General features: G+C 40.1%; 1 protein-coding gene across 3 annotated transcripts in view; it reads left to right on the top strand.

Annotated features, from left to right (window-relative positions):
• The window catches only part of peak1 (pseudopodium-enriched atypical kinase 1), a 112,037-nt gene that overhangs the window by 36,957 nt on the left and 53,931 nt on the right, over window positions 1-21,149 (top strand). For 2 of the 3 annotated variants that reach the window (XM_084364055.1, XM_084364054.1), the window contains one exon: window positions 16,305-16,382. The gene's annotated coding sequence lies outside the window, so the exon portion shown is untranslated. Of the gene's footprint in view, window positions 1-8,773; window positions 8,795-16,304; window positions 16,383-21,149 lie in introns of those variants that run through there. The other variant, XM_084364056.1, reaches the window with a different exon arrangement.

Below are 21,149 nucleotides of genomic sequence, written 5' to 3'. Positions count from 1 at the left end.
AACATTTTCAATTAGTCAAGTGCTTATGACAGCTGAAACTGTAGGTAAGGAGACACCAGAAAAGAATATAAATTGGTTATATGCATGTTTTGCATCGCATTCAAACTATTAAAACTCCCTCTTGATCTGGCTGAACTTTCAATGGACCTTTTGGAGTCCCCTGGTTTTCTCATAGGGCAGCCAGTTTTTGAGCCTTTCCACATGTGTGCATACTTAGACAGTGACTCAGTATTTTATGGTCACAGATTGATAGCGCACCATTTCATCACTTTCACCACTTTATGTTCTCCACTGGGGTTACGTTATCAAATATCCATCTCTCCTGAATATTTTATGACACAATGCCTTCCTCTGGCTCACTGAAAATATGTTAAGGCCGATCTGTCGTGGTTGTGCTCTCTAATGATGGCCTTTGCCATTAAAGTAGGAGGGATTCTGGGATTTTGTCATTGTTACTATTTAATGGGATCAAATGGCCTTCTGAAATATTAATTTTAAATCATTGCTGGGCTCTTGAGAAGTAAAATCTCAGTGGCTAGTGAGTTAAACTACCGTGTTAATTATGTATAATGGTGACATACATGCAATGTAATGCATCTATCCAGTTCAGCAGAAGAAAAATAAATCACACTCCCCATATGTATCTCATCAGCATCATAATTTCTTGTATGGGACATGAATGGCTTTAGATTGCATGGTTATTGCAGTAGCGCTGTTATAAACAACCGACGTAAAGATGCCTACATAATGTGACTGTGAGTTGTAGTACCACTAAACGTTTTATTCCTATACAGTAAAGGACTGTTCAGTTATTATTTATTTATGAGAGCATCTCTCTGGAAAACAAACAAGGCTCAGTCTTGTAATATCACCAGGCTGTAACTTCCATAACATGTAGTTTCTTAAGCATGCCAACATTACTGTTGTTGTACTTTTCCTCTTATTCCTGAACACACTCGTACTGCATATTTGTTTGTGTTACAATTTCAGACTTACCAGTTATTTTCCTGCAGGCTGTCTCCTTTTTGTTTACCTCCATGCATTCAACTTATTTTTTTCTCCATCTGCACAGTGGGAGCAGCTCCATTCACATCTTTCCATCAACTTTGTTTGCATTAGCAACAATTCCAATTTTGCATTCAGTTTGACTGAACCGTATCAGTGAATGTTTGGGCAACCTGAGGGATAATATGTCAGATGTTTGTTGAAGTAAAATAAAGAACATTAATAATAACCTGTCAAGTTATAGTTAGATAATGTTGTTATTTCAGAGTTTCCTGATTTTGACCAGAACTTCCTGAAAATCACAATGAAGTCAGGGTGTGTTTTTAGAAACAGTAACAGTTTCAGGGCAGCTATGATTATTGCAGTTTACTAATGAAAGAAAACCAGGCTGTTGGTTGAAATGTAAAGCACAGTGTATTGCTGTTTACTGTTTGAATTTAAATGTATTTACTATTCAAAATTGCAAAAGCTGAATGTCTCCAAGAGGTTTTGCCATCAATCTTAAAGAATGCGAGAGTGTTCAAGCAGCCCAGTCACCAGAATAAAATGTTTGCAGTTAACATTTCTGCAAACCACTGATGCATTCACATTTATATGTCATAGGCTACTGTATGCATCATATTGACATTTCTACAAAACGAGTCATATCACATATCACATTACATGTTTATGACCTGAATGTCATAGGGGGAGGTTGGGGGGGTTGAGTGACAGCACAGAAGGCTGCCCAGCCAAACCGCTGAATATTTTTGATGAGGGCCCACAGCATTTCACCACTGAATATTTTTAAGGAGACCTAGAAACAATTTCCAGCCCTGTTGGTGGTGACAAAAAACTGGCATTTTTGACGGGGAGTCGGGAATTGTCAGCCGTGTTTGTAGTGACCAAAACAGGCATTTTAAGCCAAAATATGATCTTTTCCGAACCCTATCAAAGTGATATTTGTGCACAGTGTTGTCACAACATAAAATAGAAAATTTAACCAAAAGAAACTTAAAGTTGCAACATAAAGAAATGTACAGTTTCAACTTATCTGTGATTTGCAGAAATATAATTTACCAGCCTGTATTCTGGCGATTAGGTTGGTTTAAGCATACATCTGATACCTTTCAGAGATACTCTTTGTCCTACTTGACATGCATAAAGGCTGTCTGCAATTGAATCAAAGCATGCCCAAGCGTCACTTGCATACTGTCCTCCAGTCTTATCCTTGATTGCATTTCATCATTCTCCTCTTGGTTTTACAAACAAGCCATCTACTGAGTGAACTGCGTCTTGTCAGTTTGTCATGCTGATGTACAGTATGTGAGCACTAGACAAGGGTTTTGCATGTCAACAACCTTTTAGCTTGATTGCAAGACCCTACCCTCTCCAGCGCATAAGAGTTCATGCTCACCACTTACAGGAAATGCACACCAGAGTGCATCACATTTATTAACTGTCTTAAAGCATCCACAAACACTTGTCAAGCACCAAACTGTCCTAGTTCAACTCAGCTGGTGTAGCACATTACCAACTCAGCCACGGTGCTTTAAATCATTATATACTGTATGTCCAAATTGAACATGTGTATATAACTGTGGATTCACCGAGGAGAAGCTGATAGCAGGGACATTTCCACAGAATGCTTTGAAGCTGTCACCATTTCTCCATTATTTTTGACTATATATATATATATATATATATATATGAGAAAGACATGGCAAATGAAATCTTCTTAGTCTAAGACTTAAACTGCAAATTTTATAGTAGTTGTAGAAATCATACATCAATCAACATAATTGTAATATTATAAAAATAATATCTTAGACAGTTTTCAATTCCATCAGTATTAATTGCAGAGCTCAGCCACTTCAGCGCTGCGTATAGAGTGCAAAAACAATTCAGCGCTTTTCCATTATCACTTTCAGTCACCCGGCTCCCCAAGCTCAACCTCACTGACGCAGAAGCCCTTTCGTATGCTTTGATCCTGTTAATAATTATTTGCCATGCAGCTGAAGAAGGAGGGCAGATTGAAAAAGCACCAGAATGCTAGTCACTGATAGTGGCAATGAGAGAGAGGGGGAGCTTAAGACTTGGAACAATCTGTGGTGTGGGAGTTTCAACAACCCTGTGTTGTCCTTCCCAGACATTTCCACTAAATATGAAAAAGCGGAGAATAGCCTCAAGGCTTCATCTGAAACTGTCAGTATATGCCAAAGGACAACAATCCTGCCCTGGATAAACAACAGTTGAATTTGAAACCTAATTTTTCCTGTTTTTCCCTAAACTTTTGGAAAAATAGGTGGGTGTTGCTGATTAAAATGCATCTTTCACTGTCATCCTCCGTACCATTTATTTTCCTCTGTTGCTGATGTCTTTTTGATGAATTCTGAGTGCCTTATCTCATCCCTGCCGTCCTTTGCTGTTGGAAAACGTTTCCCTCCTAGACTGGCTCCTTATCTAGCGTTGCTCTGGATGGGCTCACACCAGAACTGGAATCAACATCCCTACTGGTCTGCTGGCAAGGTCGAAAAAGGAAAGCATTGGCTTGGGGGAGAAAGCGAGCCAAGGAGCTCAACTGTTTCTCCATCCTCCTCTCTCCACTGGGGTCGGAGATAGATTACTATGACATTCTTACATTTCTCCATAGATACTGGAGCTCATACTGGTCTCTTGTTAGCTGCTGGAGTCGTGATCAGAAAGCTAAAAGGTCTTCATGTTTCTAATGAGAGGCAGGAAGCTAATTGTTTGATGCAGGATGTGTTAAGCGTATGTTCAGTATGTAATTTCTGCTGCTATGGGATCTCTCAATTAAAACAATGATAGCTTGATGATGTCTAGAAGTATCATGGCAGCTGTGGTTGTCATGTTAAACAACCAACATTGCCAATGAAAACCTATCTACGTGACTGAGGTAGAAATATTCACGGCTGAGGTGATGTTCACACCTGAGGTGATGTATACGTTTAGTTTCACAGACTTCCTTCCTCTCTCTGACATACAGTATCATTTGGTGTTTTGCATGCTTTACAGGAAGTTACCGTGACAAGTGAGCAATTGAAACACACGGCTACCTTGAATAAGGTTACGGATATCTCAGGGTTTGAACATTGTTAGGATAATGTACATAACTCGACAAAAATAGTAGTTTGAGAGATTTTAATCTGGATCTCATTCATTCATGGAACTTAAGCTGAGCTGGTATATGTAACTGGATCCATAAATCCCATCAAATAATGACTCTCAAGCTGCCCAAAATAGAAAGCTCATAATCATTCCTTTCTTCCTTCCTTCCCTACGCTCAAGCGGGATTCGTAGTTGTGTGTCAGTGGGTAATATTGTAGCTTTCTAGACACGAAACCAATCTAGCTACGATCTATGGCAGAAAAGCCGTCTACTAAGCTTCACCCCATTCTCCCTCTTAGTTTTCATTGAAATCATTGATTTATATAATATTCTTGTTTCCCCTTGCTAAAATAGTTTTTTGTGATTCCAGCGCTCAATGAGAAAATGTTTATTGAGATTATCGGTAAATCACCTTTGAGAAAGAAAAATGGGCCAGTACTCACATCCTCACTTAGTTTATCGCTGTGGTGACAACATGTCCGAGGAGTTCATTATACTGTAGTGACAACGCAGTGATTGCCTCCCAACTGCAGGTAGGGCAGCTGATAGTGAAGGACTGCCAACGTATGTGTGAGGGCAGTGATGAAAATCAGCTGTTGAGTGAGGATTCAGTGGTGTTTGTTTGCGTGTGTGAATGCACATAGTCATGACAACAGTATTTATGCAAAGAGAAGCGCCTCACATACAAACACGCAGCCAACATTTACAGATGAAAGGCAGTAAACCTTAATGGCAGGTTGGCCATACATAATGGCGTCTAACCACAGGCATTTATCTTGGAAGCCATCTGACATTAAGTGTGGTCACAGACTGTTTGTTACAGTTGACTCATGGGGTTTAAAAAGTCAGTGATGATTCAGAATTCACAGGCCAAAAATCAGCATGAAATCATTTTGATTTTTTCAGCATCTTGAGATTTGTTTTATTGCTTTGGGAAATGGCTGAACAATTAATGAAAACATTATCAAAACTGCTATTTGGCCAAGTGCAGTGTCCTAATTGTAGAAGCTGCAATTTTTCTGATTAACGTAAAATGTGTAACAAAACATCATTATAATGAAGTACTTTTTGTTGCTGAGATGCTCTGGGTTACAAATCTTGTTCTCCAGATTCAAGAAAACATTTTTGTTCGGTACAGTGTCCAACAAATGTCACATTATCATGATTTTAAAATATGTTTCAATGAAAATGGAAATTGTGATGCAAAAATGATTATTCCTGCTAATCATGAATCATTTTGCAATCATAACATCTTTCAAAATGACAGTATTTATTAATTGCTACATGGTGAAGCCCTACTTTGGGCTGTAAAATAGATTTTACATGTGTTTATGTCTCTAGAGTATAGAATTAATCTTTGAGCAGAATACAATATCATCGCTGTATCCCATGGTCACGTGGAGTGATCGGATCAGTAATATTTTCAAGGAGCTGTGCTTAATCTGATCCCCGAGATAGAGGAGCGTCAGTGACCACAAAGGCTACAAAAGAGTTCAGTGTTATTTTTAATCCATCTCCCGGGAAACCGATGCTTGTGTCAGCAATCTGATTTTCATGAGGACACTCAGATGGATAATTACTGGCAACCCTCTGGCTTGATTTTATCCCATCCCCCTTTCTTTACTTTTGTCCTACTGCCTTCCCATCCCTCAGTTTATCCCTCTCCTTCCTCTTCCCATTCTCCACATCCGCCCTCCAGAGATCATCCTGAGAACCCAATAGTCTGAGAATGGCATGGTAGAGTTTTCCTCAGTCGCCTCATTTTGCTGGCAGTTTTCATTTTCTTATGTTCACAGTTTATTCATGACACAATGAAGTACCCTGGTATAAACTCCATATTTCATTAGTAACTTAATTTTCACCCAGATTGTAGCCCCTTTGTGAAACGGTCCACAGTTAGCGCTGCACTCTCGCTCTTTAATGAACTACCTACCAGCCTTTTTCTCACTTTACAACCAATGCCCTTGTGAGTCCTTGGACTAATTCCACCCTACATTGCCCTGTTTTTATTCTGAATCTGGACCCTGGCCCCTGAGTGTAGGACACATATGGTCCAGATGTCAGCACAGATGATGGGGCCACATAGACCTCATCACATCATCTGCCAACTGCACTGACATCTGCATGCATAGTACCTTTGTGGTCAGTAGGAAATGGCCTCTTTAAGCTAATTTAGTACCGCTTTGCTACCGACACTGGAAAAAGCTGGTAATCATCATCAGTCTCTGTCCTCGTCGTTAGAAATTATGCATAACAGCTGAGAAGCCCTCAACGAGAATGCCTCAGATTTGTTTTGGTTGTAAAACAGTCATTCATAGCGCCCACCTAATTTTAACAAGTAACTGTGGAGGCTGCCCTGGAAAGAAGGCGTATGAGATGTGGAAACTCTGATGGGTTTTGTTTAGGTTGGGCTTATTTCAGCAGGCCTGTGAGCTGCGCACATGTTGGTGATCATTTTGAAAATATTGCATCTTCTTCTAGATGTTTGATTTGGCAGCGAATGCTTCAGCAACTGTGACTGATTAATGTGTCATAGATGATCATTCACGAGAAAAGAGGTGCTTCAGGCTCATAATTTGAATCAGAATCAATTCAATCTGATGTTTGTTTTGTTGTCTTGAAGTCAAAAAGATTCACTTGCATCCTTTGAAAGTATTGCACTAAACACTTTATATCAATACTACATTATTGTATTGCATCGTTAGTGGATGGTTTATCACTGAGCATGTTTCCTTTGCTGTGAAATGATTTTGTCTTTGCTGTCTACTATTTTGGTTTTTGGTTTCCCAATAAAAGCTGTATTTATGACATAAGTGAGTCATGAACACTGAAGAGATTGACAAGGTTGATGAGGCCATTGTACTTAAAGGGTAACTCCACCAATAATACAGATTAAAATGTGTTTACAGGCCTTGGGGAGTACTACGGTGTATATGAAAAAGTAGTATAAAGCCTTCTGTGGCTTCAGAGGAAGCCAAATGTAACCTGATAAATTTAATTGTGGGTAATGTTTATGAAAAGCAGTCCACTGCTCTCTCGTTGCAATCCTGTAACAATGTTGGACTCATTATGAACAGTTTATAAACAAATGATTCAAAATTGATATAGCAGAATCAGAGGTATCGCCTTTGTTATTCCACACATTCTTCCTCCTTGCAAAACGTGGCGCATACTTTACCCACAATGCACCATAGCCACAGAGTAACATCACTGGAGTTTTTTTTGTTTTTTTTCACATAGTAGTACTCTACAAGATCTGTACACATTTTAATATGTAAAAATGGTGGAGTGGTAGAGCTTCCCAAGTAATTGGATATCAGCACTGCTGTGTTGAATCATTCAAGTTCTTGATCTCTGTTAGGGAAAAGAGGTTATCCTCGGTGGAGCATCTGAGCTATTAATTATATTTTCTTCATGGCGGACATTTTGGCATGTCACAGCAGGAAAAGCACAGGTGTAATTGGTAACATTAAATTACGACAGCATTCCATTTAGGTGAGCTTGTTCCAGGGTCCTGGTGTCGTGCATCACTGGCATCCCTCGTGGAGACATTCAATGGAACTGAGCCATTGTTATGAGATTTGTTTCACCTGCGCTTTACCTGTGATGGCAAGTCAAAATGTCAGCCATGACAAAGATCTATTACATCCAGTATAAGACTTTCAACGTAAAACAAAATATGACTCATACTGTTTGGAATACTTTTAGGTCTTTTCCTAAAATAACCAAGGAGATTAAAAACATTAATACCATGTAGTCTTCTTCACAGTTGTTATGTTTTTTTTTTATCTTTATATCCCATTGATCAACCCTTTGAAGATGTTTTATCTAGTTTCACTGCCAGGGGGTGGAATTGCAGGCCCATGGAGGGTAACACTTGCTCAAACACTGTTATTTGGCAAATCCCCAGAAAAACGAAAAAAATCCTGCCCTTCTGGCTACTGATTTGCTTCACTGGTTCATGCCTTGTTCTTTGATAGTAGGAAGAGGAGATCACTTTCTCTGTATTGACTCACTCCCTTTACAACCCATCGGGCTACTGAAACGTCTACTAAATACGTACTAAGCACACCAGAGGTTGCCCTTGCTCAGGTCCACATCTATGGGAGGTTGACAGCTGTTCGACCCTGCCCCTGCCTGGAAAGTGTATCGTTAAGAGGCATCATGAAACTGATAGGTCTCTCTGGGAATTCAGTCCTACTGGGAGAATTCAGCTTGGACTCGTCCTCTCATTTCCCCTATTTTTTATTCTGTCTCCGTTCGCCATGAAATATTCTCAATGGGCCTGGATGACGTGACTGTTGTAGTGAGTTGGTCACACGTGGGTCTTAACGTAAGGCCAGGTCCATGTCGGTCCTGCCACTCATCCTCTTTTCTTTCCTTTCCCTTTTCTTTTACCCTCTAGTCTTTAACTGTAAGAAGCCCAGTTGATTCTATTCTTATCCTCCTGTTTTTCCTACCGTTCTCCTTACCTCGTTCTCATTTCTGTAATGTTTTTGCTCCCTCATCATGGACCACTCTCATACTTGTTCCCTCCCTCTCTCCTCACAAAGCGTCCTCCCTCTTCCTCCCTCCCTCTCTGTCTCTCATTCATGCACCAGCAGCATATCGACTACGTTTGTCATGTGCCTCTCTGCTCATCTGCCTGCCTGGCCACTGTTCGGATACACGCCGCTGCTTTGTAAGTAGCTAGCCACGTTTTTTTTGGTTTACTCTTCACCTCCCTCCTCTTAGCTGCTCTTCAAGGCTCCCAACAACTGTTGCTGTCTGCTCAGTATGGTAGAGGCTTGCTTAGCATACTGACAGGCTCAGAGACACAGATGGAGGGGATGATCACACAAGACTTAAGAGATCCACAGAGAAAAAGGTTATGCAGAGGGACAGATTAGATGAAGTGAAGTCAGGGAGAAGCGGACGAGGGGGTTTCACAAGGCAGCGTATGCATCATTATTAACCTCTCCTGTCTCGGGTGTCAAGTGTTCGGAGAAGGGACTTTCAGCACTGAAGGGACGCCCTCTAATTAAGCAGGATGAGTGGCTTTGGACAAGCAGGCTCACATGTTAATGAGAACACTTTATACACTGGAGTAGCTGCAGTTTCTTAGTCACAGTTTATTGTTTGGGGAATGTGTCATTGCTTCAGAAATACTTTTTTTAAACACTTTTTATCTGTGCATGTAACTAAACCTTTTCATCCTCCTGCTCCTTTATATTCTTTTATACAATATTGTAGCAGCTTGTTCTTTTTCTTGTCCTTGTGAATATTGAATTTGTGTGGAAGCAGCTTCTTAAAGGAACTGTTGTTTGCAACCTGTCTCTGCTCTCTCTCAACACAATCTTTTAATGTCTGCTTAAACATTTCAGCCATAACAATAAATGTTTTTAACTGACTGTAATAATGTAACCTATAAGTCAAATAGAGAGAAATACACACTGCGATTGAGATGATGAATGATTTGGTTCATTTGCTCACATGTAAAGGAAAATGGTACTTTCTCAGCAGTGCTTAGAGTACAGTCAAGTTAATACAACTTGATTTGTGGCTTATCTGTGACTATTTCTGCTCTATGTATATTGGATAATCCCACCCCTCCTCCAACACGTTCCTTTCCAATCAGCTCTAAGCAGGGGGACACAATACACACACATCTGCATGTTAGCTAATGCTTTTAGGCCTGACGAGAGAGTGTGTGTTTGATGATTCGTGTTTTTTGTTCTCGATTTCAATCCAGTCAGAGGTTATGTCACTGCAGAGTGGTATTTGTGTGTCAATTCACTTGACTTGTAGGTGAATTAAAAGCATGGTGGTTAAACCTAAAAGTGATTTTCTGATGTAGCAAGAGAAGTTTTTTTATTTTTTTATTTTTTATGAAGTGTTATTGTGCTTATTTTCATACACCATTTCATTTTCTTTTGTGATATTCTGGCAAAATCCTTGTAAGTTTCACAGGTAAAGGTTGTGGGTGACGTCAAAACACAAGAGGTGTTGGATTGAGAACAATACTTCACTTGGCCTCATGTGACCTTGCCGTTCTTTTTCTGGTATGATATAAAATGATAAAGGCAGACTTTCAAGCTTTGACTGGCATGTTCCCATTTCACCCCTATTCCCATTTCACCCAGGTGAGAGAACTAAGGGCAGGCGACAAAATGAATCGACTGGAAGAAAATTTGGAAGCTGTCTCCTGGCAACTCACATGGAGAATCTCCCGTTGCTACTTAAAAGCAGTTTTCATTTAAAGAAAGTGTCTAAAAAGTAGAAAAGAAAGTGAGAAAAAAACTGGATCTGTCCCTTTAAAAGTCCAAAATGTAAGATAGCAGATTGTTGAGTCTCACTCCAGACTCATCAAATGCTAACACTTTGGGTTCGTGGCCAGCCCAAACCTACCTAACCCAACCCATGGCGTCAGTATCTGATGACCTGGGAAACCCAAAGCTTCAGTATTTGACGAGTTGGGAGTGAGACACAACAATTAGCTATTTTACAAATGGCACCTTCAACCAGATCATCACCAAGGGTCAATGGGTCTAGACCAGTGGTTTACAAACTTTTTGTGTGCAAGCCACACCAAAGGGCAAGCCGAAATCTGAAGGCACACCTGTATTTGTATCCGTAATCCAGTTTGTATGTTTATTTTTAGTTCCCTGGAGGGTTTTTAGAGGATTTAAAGGGTATAGATGTTACCTCTGTATTAGGAAGAGAATGTGTACAAGAAAGGATACAGCCACACCTTTTGGGAACCACTGGTCTACACCAGTCCCAGACCCATCCTCCAAACAACTTTCCAGGAAATTGATTTAGTAGTTTTTGTGTAATCTTGCTGACAAACCAACTAACAAACAGACATGGGTGAAAACATGAAAATGTCTAAATCCATCTTACAGGAAGCAAGAAAATACAAGTCTGCAATTGTGGTTAATTGAAGTGTCTTACAATTAGGTGACTTGTTTTTGGATGTGCCCACTCCAGCTCGCATGTCTGTGTATCTGCACCAAGCCTGAAACAAAAAATGCAGTGTAGGTTGAAGATTGGAGTTTGGAGGTTGTTATGGAGACAAGGACAAGGTAGAGCATAACGACAGGAAGCAATGATAAAAATGAGGCAAAGCACAACAACCATTCTGATGACTGGGATGGACTGTGTGTGCATATTTATGAAGCTGCCTATAGGGTAAGTTACAGCTGATGGTGACAATTCCCTTGTCTGTGTGGCAGCGACTCATCGTCTAAGCTCAGGATCTTAAGTGGTGATTTGTCTGTGGTCTTCCACTGAGCCCTGTTGTTGTGTAAAAGCTTCCTGTGTGTCTCTACTCAACCACAGACTTATTCTATATCGAACACACCATATTTAAGAAAAACACAGGTCATATATCTTGAAACAGGCTAGTGTTGCAATCCCTCAGATTTATTGGAGAATGACGTTCAAAACTGGAGAGATGAATGGCAGTTTTGTACTTAAAACATTTTTGTTCCTTGGACCATACAGTACTGCTTTAGTAGCATTTAGAAAGACAGAAGAGTTGATGGTTGTCATTATGTTGCGCAGCTACAGACTAACCTACACACTACACATACAGTCATTGTCTGACTAAGTAGATGTGGTTACCTGCTATGTTTTTCTTGACAACCATGTGTGTGATTGATGGATTATAGAGTCAGTGTACCTTAATCCAGATTTCAGGAAGGTGTCATGCACAATTTAGGTTAAATTACTTGCTCAAAGTGTTGTCCTTGCCAACAACAGATACCCATATTGAATCCTATTTTTGCGTCTCTGGTCTGGTCTCTGTATTCTCTTCTTTTCTTTTTCCACTTGTCTTACAAGGGTTTCAGTCATTCCGCTGTGAGCTATTTGCTCGGCCTCTCTGCAGGCAATGTTAATGACAGTGAGTCAGCAAATTATGCTCAGAGAATCTGGCCATGGACTTGGAAAGGTGAAGGTGGTCTGGGAGTCAGGTGAAAAGCTGCTATATATTTATATAACGTATTTACCCACAGGGATCAATAGAGGTTTTTTCTCATCTTACAACAACTGCAGCTGTGACAGCAAGTCAGTTCTGATTATTGTCACACCGGATCATACAGACCATCATAATGTATGAACATGTATAAGCAGGCAGACATAAACAGATATTTGAGCAAGTAAAGTAAAGTTAGCTATTTCAGCATCCATTTCATCCAGTTTAGACTGCTTGAACGTCAGCAGTCATAAAAAAACAGCAGGAAGCCTAAGTCACCCATATATACTATAGATATTCAACAAAACTTGCAGACAACGGCCACAACAGTTAACAATACATTTGTTTTCAAGCCACCCAGTCATGCTTTGAAAATAAAGCACTCAGACAGTCAATTAAAAGCCTGTTTACCACCGAGTGTGCCAGTCGAAAACTCAAACTATTATTACCGTGTCAAAGCAGCAACACACACACATACACTGTCCAGGGTTTTGGAGGAGACAAACCAATAGCATGCTAGAGCTGTGAGCCCTGTGGAAGGGAATTTACAGGTAGCAGGTGGACTACGGCAACCAGCTGTTGTTTACTTGTTACGAGGTAGCTATTGTGGTCAATTAAGTTCACAGAGGCAGGGACATCTGACAATGGCACCTGCAAACAACACACTTTAATTTTAAGCATACTCAAATGTGCAAAACAAACAGTCTTGGACTGTTAACTGGCATACTGAGGAATACCACAACACAGAGTGGTGGTAAAATAAAGGTGTGATAATCCCGTTTGTGACTGAAAGGCTGCCAGTTTCAAAACTCTAAATCCAGGCAGACAAAGTGAACAAAAACCAACCATTTGTAGTGATTGTTCTCTATCCATAAGTTTTATTGGGCAGCTTGCAGTTGTGGATAGCTCTTGGAGTGTGAAGGAGGGCAGAGCTGGGTGGAGGAGGTGTTCTACTCAACTTAAATGACTCCTAACTGTCTGGTCATGCACATTGATCCTTAAGCTGTTCTACACAGCACTTATCACACAACCATCACAACAAGCTGGGTACTTCCCCAGGACAACAATTCATCATATAGAAGAGATCCTGCATCTTCTGACTTATACCTACATTACCACCTGAGTCTTATTTTTGTTGTTTCAGCCATCTTTTCTGACATTTTACCCATTTAGTTGATAGCCATCATCTTGTTACATCCCTAGAACAGAGTCTGGTAGGGCAAATGATCAGATGATCAATCATATTCAATATACAAACCCTTTTCTAAACACTTTTTGGAGCTATTATATCTTATATATCCTAAGGTGAATCAGGTTGTAACTCAAAATCAATGGACCTGTACAACAGTTGGGGTCATAACTTTCCCGTTTGTTTTCTCTTCCAAGTGAGTATTGTATAGTTAAAAGTTTACTTGCGCTTCTTTCCCACTGGAGTCTATTTTGGCAATGGTGCCATATCCTGAATCTCAGCAACTAAGGTGGTGAGAAAAAATGTAATGATAGCCCAAAGGAATGATGGCCATAACTAAAAAAAAACATCCAGCTTGTGCAAGAAATGTTCCCAGAAAGGTTCATCAAAGCTGTGGGAGTAGGGTGATAATTCACTGCATAGAAATTGCATAAGGTTGCACAAGAGACTGTCAGAATCATTACATAAACTTGTTCCATTAGCCCAGTGTAGCTGTGTCATAATGTTGGTCAAACAATAGTTTGTGCATTCATATGAAGGAACTAAAAACATACATGAGCATTGGACTGATCCTTGAGTCTACATGGTAGTTGTTCCTCATGCATCCATAGACAAAAATACATAAACAAGAATAAAAATCCCATTTAAAATGTTAACATTGATGATTATTATGAAAAGCAAAAATAAGGTGTGTTGCTACCAACTTGGTCAGAAATATCCTCAATCAGAAATGTTTAAAACCCCACACTAGACTGAGTAGAGAGAAAGCCTACACACAATGAAACCAAATTGAATTTTATTCATAACATAGGTTCACTATTGCACAACAACCTTTTTTTATCACTGCAGAACTTCCAAGGATTTTCCCTCCACATTCCCATTTTGACAGATCATTTTTCCATTCTAAAGCAAATGAATAGGCTCATAAGAAAAACCCAAGGCTCCGGAGATGACTGTGGCTATTTTTATCCCCCAACAAGATGCTTCGTCCTCGGATGAATTAATGCAGAACGGTTTGTAAGATAGAAACCCGAACATCATTGGAATGGAATTTGCAAATGGACGGAGCAATTTCAGTGCATTCACAGAAAATATGTGCTCCCTTCACAGTTGGCACTAAATCCACCAACTGGATTAGGAGAGCTGTTACTGTCCAGTTTATTTTCAGCACACAGGATAATAGGACAAGATGGATATGTACAGTACATGCTGCTCAGTAGAGGACTGTGTAATTATGCCTTCAGAAAAACAGTAAAGGCAGCACAACAACCAGCGGAGGTAGAGCTCTGACCATATTTTCCTGACTTTTAAATTAACTACTCCCTCCGTGTCGTATTTGGTGCCTGGTGCACAGGTGGAGTTTCATTCAAAAGTGGAAACGTAAGGCGAGTTGTCAGTATTTTTGAGGAACTCTTTAGTGCTGAAAATTGTACTTATTGTACTAATGTATTAATCGTCTGTGTTCCAGCCTCCATTCTAACTGAAACAGAAACTTAGTGTTTTTTCTCTTTACTCTTGAAGTGCAGTATAGAGCAAATGGTGTTTTGTCACATTTTAAGATATGATGTAATGATTCACGATGTGAAACACAATAGAATTATGACTCAAATGGTGTTAGATTATTATGGCTTCACCAGACTTTTTTAATTGTTACTGCGTCAGCTTGTTTCCGTCTTCACTGTTCACTCTGTGTGTGTGTGTCATCGAGGCAAAACGGTTCCTGGAGACACCTTCTGTAGTGGGAACTACCTCAGAAGCAGTTTTGTGTAATTTTCCAGGTGTTTCTATGTGTATGTTTTTATCTGTCTGTGGACAGATTGTTGTCAGCGCTATAAAATCACAACTGTGCAAGACACAGTCATGAAACTTTACATATCTGTAGCTGAGATCAAAATGGGATGGGTGTGGTCAGACCCATGATGACTACTGAGTACTCATGGGTCAGAACATGAACATGTTGCCGGGCATTGCAGCTGGTGTGCTCCCCTTGCAAGGTGGTTTTCAGTTTGCTTCAATCATCATTGCACTAATTAACTGTTTGAAACCACACCATCTGCAACTGGCTGCAGATTTGTGTTCACACTGTGTCGCTCTGCACAAGCAAGACCTCATTTGTTGAGCTATTGTCGTCATGCTTCACTGCGATTGGCACAGCTGTTTCAGAGCGATGAGACCAGTGATGTGACTGACTGAAAGTGTGTTTATTATTTACCACACCCTCCGATCTATGTTTACCACCACTTGGAGAAGCCCACAGTGCGTGTGCCCAAGACATACCGCATAGTGTTTGTCGTTGTGCTTTCCTGATTAAAATAGTGCCCTCAGAATCATGACTGTCTGACAGCTTGGCTTAAAACTCAAACCACCCAGACTCACTATAAGATAAAATACCTACATATGCATTTCATTGCGTCTCTGTTGTGTTTTGTGTTCTGATGCAACAACAGCTTTTCTGCACAGAAGATGAAGACAAAGTTCCCTGGGTGCTAAATGTACCACTAAATCAGATTTTTGCTTAATGATGCTACTTCTGTTGAGCTGCTTGTTGATGTTTTCTTTTTATCATCCCCAGTGGATCTACTATCAGTAGTTCAACCAAGAAACAACATTTAAATGGAATGGACACTAATTTTTTGTCACATTGTATTACAAGCAGATAAAAAACAAACTTTTACTACTAAAGGTCTAAGAGGCACAGGTCTTCAGGGCCACTTAAAGCTTAAATTGGTACATACAGTATGCATCAAGTTGTGTCCACTAACATAATACAGTGCGTCTGTTTTTAGATTTATTTTTTTTCACGGTGCTAAATGTACCAATAAATCTGCTATCTGTTCTGTTAAGCAATGCCAGAACAATGACTTTCACTGAAAATGAGCCATGATTTTAAGACTCTGCCTCGGGCAAACTAACAATGCTTTTTTTTCTTCTCTCCCCCGTTTCTGTTTATTCTCTCTGTTTCCCCTTCCATCACCCTCCCTCATCATTCTCTCTCCCATGTATTCTTTTTTTCTTTCTCCGTCTGACTTTCTTGGTCATCTGTAGGTTCCAGAAGTAGGTGCTCCTCTGCTTCACCAACTGTGACTCCATGGCTGCCAGTGCTGCCTTTTGATTCATTGCACTGTGAGTTCACTCCTGTTTGTCCATCTGTGTTTTCCTCGTGTCCTCATAAGCTTTTCTTGGTTGTTTAGTTAGACTACTCAGCATGCCCACTTGAATTAATGACATGCCAAATCGTTGGTTTATCCTCTGCAGCACCTGGCTCTCCATGACTTTATTTGTGGAAGTGTTTTTGAAATGTGAAGAAACATTTTTGTGACTCTAAAAATTGATGCCAAGACAGTCTGGTTACTCCCCATGGACTGGATTCGTGCTGTGATTAGTCACTCATGCTGCGTTCATTATTCGGCTGATTCCACTCTCTACACTGTTCTAACACATTCTGTCATTAGTACGAAAGTGATGGCTTTCTATGCACGTAGTCAGTGTCCCCAAGTTAATGTGGCTTTCTTTCCTAAGGCTGTTTGAGTCTTAAACTCAGATTTTGCTAAACCTGGTGTTGTAAAATTACTAATGAATAAACCTTAACCTTTCATGACTGACAAACTATTTGCAAGCACTGCAGTTTTATTACTCTGTGTATGATTTCAAAACAACTCACTCTCTCCATATTTGATACAATATAATAGAGGTACAGTATATAACTGCTGATAGAGCATCTGTTTGACTTGAATGTATGCTGCTTTGCCAGCCTGTTCTCACTCCCAATGCATCCAACACAGCAGTCTGTTCAGTGGCCCTAGGCTTCTGAATATGACGCTGTAGGTAGCCCTCAAGCATCACTACCTGAAGTGCCCCTCTAGTGCAGTAGCATAAGAGCGAGAAAGGTCGGAGTTGAGGGCAGTCGGGGGTGGCTGGATGATCCAAACACTGGACTTTCCCCCAGAGACTGGGGTTTGTGTCCAGAGGTGAACCAAGAGTCAAGAGTGATTTGTTTTTTAAGCATGTTCACCAGCTAGTTGCTAACATTGTCTGTATGCTGTTTGGTACAGGGCAGGCCAGTAACAGCTGCTGTATCTGGAAAGCGGATGAGAGCGAGACTATAAAATGGACTAAAGTGAGACTATAAAAATATTGATTAGTGCAGCTTAAAATTCCTCAACATTGTTTTGTTGAATTGTAAATGTTCAACCAGACAAGTTAACCTTTTGGTTTTTTTTTTACTTGTGAGGGTTTTGTTGATGTCTTACCTTTGTTAACATTGTCATGCACTTATTATCCTGCTAATGATCTCTGTATCCATATGCTTCGGTGCCAGCCGGGTAAAAAGCAGCCATCTGTGTTGTTGTGTCTCAGCAGGTTTGGGTCCTGCTCTGTTTGCATGTGTTTGGTCTCCACAGCTCCCACCACAGATGTTGCTGTGTGTGTGTGTGTGTGTGTGTGTTTGTGTAATGACAATAGATACTTTATGTGCTGCACTTGACCTTTTACAAAGGAACATGAGACAAGCTGTCTTGTTTTTGGTTTTGTCTGCAACATTTGCTTTTCTGTGGTGCTTTGTATTGAGACATCGGAGACACACACACACTAGTGCTGAACTTTTTTGGTAAAGATGTTTGTGTGATATGCTTTTGCAATATAAATTAGAGGACTTTCCTTCGAAGAATGCTTAGTGTTAGGTTGCCAAGTGCTACAAGGGAAAGAAAGTCCTTACTGTAGGAAGTTGTGGTTCTTCCAATTTGGCAATTTTTTGCAGAAACATTGTGCAAGCTTGTGTTAATATTGAGGGTTGACTTGAATTTATGATAATTCTTCAGACTCCTTGAAGGTACCGATGGTGGCATGCATGTCCACTGCAATATTGATGCTGAAGCTAAATATTTTCCATCTCTCCACCATGCCAAGAAAAAAAAACATGTAGTAAGCAACAAACTCCGGCTAGAAGCAAAACTCCCTCTCACTACCAGGAAGTGTGTGAAATCTTATTTTTGAATTTTTTCGTTTTTAATGAGACCCATCAGGCTCGATTTCACACACATGCACAGACTCAAATGGTTCGGGGCTGGTTGGAGGAAGCGAGGAGGATGAAATGCTTGTTCAGACGAAGGCAAAGGTACTGTACCTTGTGTGAGCTGCTGTGCAAAGCAAACATCGGGTCTTTCTTTCAAAGCTTTCAAACCCACAGGCAGCTGCTTGCCTTCGTCCCTTGTGCATTTCACCTGGAAGCGTCAGTGGCGTAGGATGGCATTAGCGTTCTCCTGCTGCCTATGCCTTCTCCAATATCCATTAGTTTCTGCTGCCGTTGGTTTGTTTTGCACTTGGCAGTTGGGAGCATGAGGTGTTGTGTTCAATGTAATTGGATGATGTGGTATTGCTTTGCAAGCTCTTGATGCCAGCAGTTGTTTCTTGGCCGACAACTCTCATCACCTTCTTCAAAGCCACAAAAAAAATGATTGCTCACATTGCATAAATTAAAGCTAGGTCTCTCTCCAAAAGTAGTTGCTTATAAAATACTGTAAACAACAGTAGACTGGTCAGGGATTTGTTGTTGTTTTTGCTGTGATTACTATAACATTTTTTGCCAGCTACCAGCAAGCTACCTTGATTAGGGTCACATCTTTTCTGAAAAACTTTATTAAATATTTTGCAGGAATAACGAGCCTGCTTCTCATTTGTCATGATGCAGTTCAGGCCCACTCATTTGTTATGGTTTATTCCAGCGCAACTGTTGTATATAATGTCTTTCTGGAGTTGATCATTTCTAAACTTGGACGAAGCCTACTTGGCATCACTTGTATAATTTTACTTGCAAAGTCAATTTTTGATATCAAGCTGAAACTCATTAATGAGAACAATGATTTTATTATCTCTTTTAGCTCTCCTATTGAGATTTTTTTTTTCATCAAAGTCTGTCACATTTTTGAAAAAAACACAAAAAGACAGCTGTGAATGTTTTCCAAACTGGAGCCAGATTTTTGGATTAGCATAGCCATTCTCCAGAGAGCACTGTTAGCGGGCAGAGAAACAGACAAAGCCATGGTTAAATCATTAGTGAAATAAGCCTGTCCCCCATTACCATCAGCCTGACTCAGTCCAACACCACCACGAGAGAAGGGAGAGAAATTCTACACTTACAAAAACACAGTTTTTCTTTATTGGTGGTAATTGGGAAGTGTTATCAAATCTGTCCCCCTTCTCGTTTCTCCCTGAGTTGAGCACTGCAGCAGAAACGGGCAATGTTCCTCGAAGAAAGTAGGACGGGTTTCTCCAGCAGCTTTGTTTATATCTTGAGGCTGTTTGTAGCTTCCTATATATTCTGCCTATATATTCAGTTTCTCATGCTTGTACTCCAGAAAGTCTAATTAAGGCCTGGGTAGGCTAGTACTGAATGTAAAAGAATGTAGAGTGTCAAGTGTTGTTGGTTTTTGTGAGCGCTTTCATCTTCTTTCCATGTGTTTTAGCATTGTAAAATACTGTTAATTGTTATGACATGTCTGTACCATTATTACAGCAACTTTTATTTTTATTATTGTTGTTGGTTTTTAACAAGGACAAGTATAGATAGGTAGAAGCAGTGCAAGAAATCAGATCATTAGGATGTCTAGCCAAAGCTAATTTGCTTCCTGTTCCTCATTAAGCTTTTAAGATCAGGATAAACAAGCTAAACAAATAAATAGACAAAACAGAGTCAGGATAAGAAACAACAAACTCAAGAATAGTTATTGGACTGGTTTTCAAACAAGCTTCTATTTCACAGGGTTTTGGTAATGAAAGCAGGGAGGATGTTGGGAGAAAGCCTTCATGAGCTCTCCACAGTCATCACCAACCTACCCCTGGCTAATCACTGTGTCAGTTTTACACCAGAGCGTGGAGAGTGTGTGACTGAAACAGAGAGCGTGAGAGCGAATGAGCGTACAGTATGTATGATAAAAGGAGTGTGTGCGTGTGTGCATGTGGCAGTGTGGGTGAGAGACAGAAAAAAGACAAAACTGTAAGCGGGAGAAGAAAATTTCATGATGACATGCTTGTTATTTATAGCCCTACAGCCGGATTAATATAGACCTGCTACAGTGCTGCAGTTGTGCACTAAGCAAGTTCAGTTCAGTTTGTATGCATTTCTTGTAGGTGAAATATGTGCACTTTCCCCTTTTCCCATGACCAGCACATTAACAGTGTGACTGAACATGTTTCACATGTCTTTTTAAAGCCTCATGTTCTTTTTCATGCAAGTTATTAAACGTGCCCAAGAAAATCGGCTCATGTTGGACCAGGGCAAGCAGGAATGCCTGTGGGTTTCACACTAAGCAGACTCCAGATATGTTTTACCACCCTCCCACTGACTGTTTTCTTTGTGGTTTATGTCAAAAGATTATTTTTTTGTGCTCTCAATACTTTTGCTACCACTGGGGATTTCTAGAGTAATGTTACTAAGGGAATAAAATCTACCATAACATGAATTTGCACATGACTTTGGACAACTGAGATGTTTTCCTCTACAGAAATGGCTTTCCAAAAGCTAAAAAGCACACAGCCAAGTGTCTAATGTGCGCTGGTATCATGTTGCACATTTTTTACCTGCTCCAGTGACAAGGACTTTGTGAACGCTGAGGCAGCACACACTGTGATTTTTCCTGGAAAACAAGGAACACTTTGTTCCTGTTCTGAATTTATGTGATCAGGTAGAAGCTTTGCACATATAAATTTGTGTGAGCAGTCAAGTAGCTCTACAAAAGCTGCCTTGTAGTTATTTTCAATGGAATGTGTTTGATGACGTAAGGTATTGCCTTAAGTTTATATACATAGCCGAGGATTTTTGGATGTAGTCAATCAGGTAGATCGAAATATAGTATAAAAAGAGTAATATTGATTTTCAAATTATTACTAACACTA

The sequence above is a fragment of the Pagrus pagrus genome (genome assembly GCF_965226575.1).
Source record: "Pagrus pagrus genome assembly, chromosome: 10".
Classification (NCBI taxonomy): Eukaryota; Metazoa; Chordata; class Actinopteri; order Spariformes; family Sparidae; genus Pagrus; species Pagrus pagrus.
This window is presented reverse-complemented; position numbering and strand designations above follow the sequence as displayed.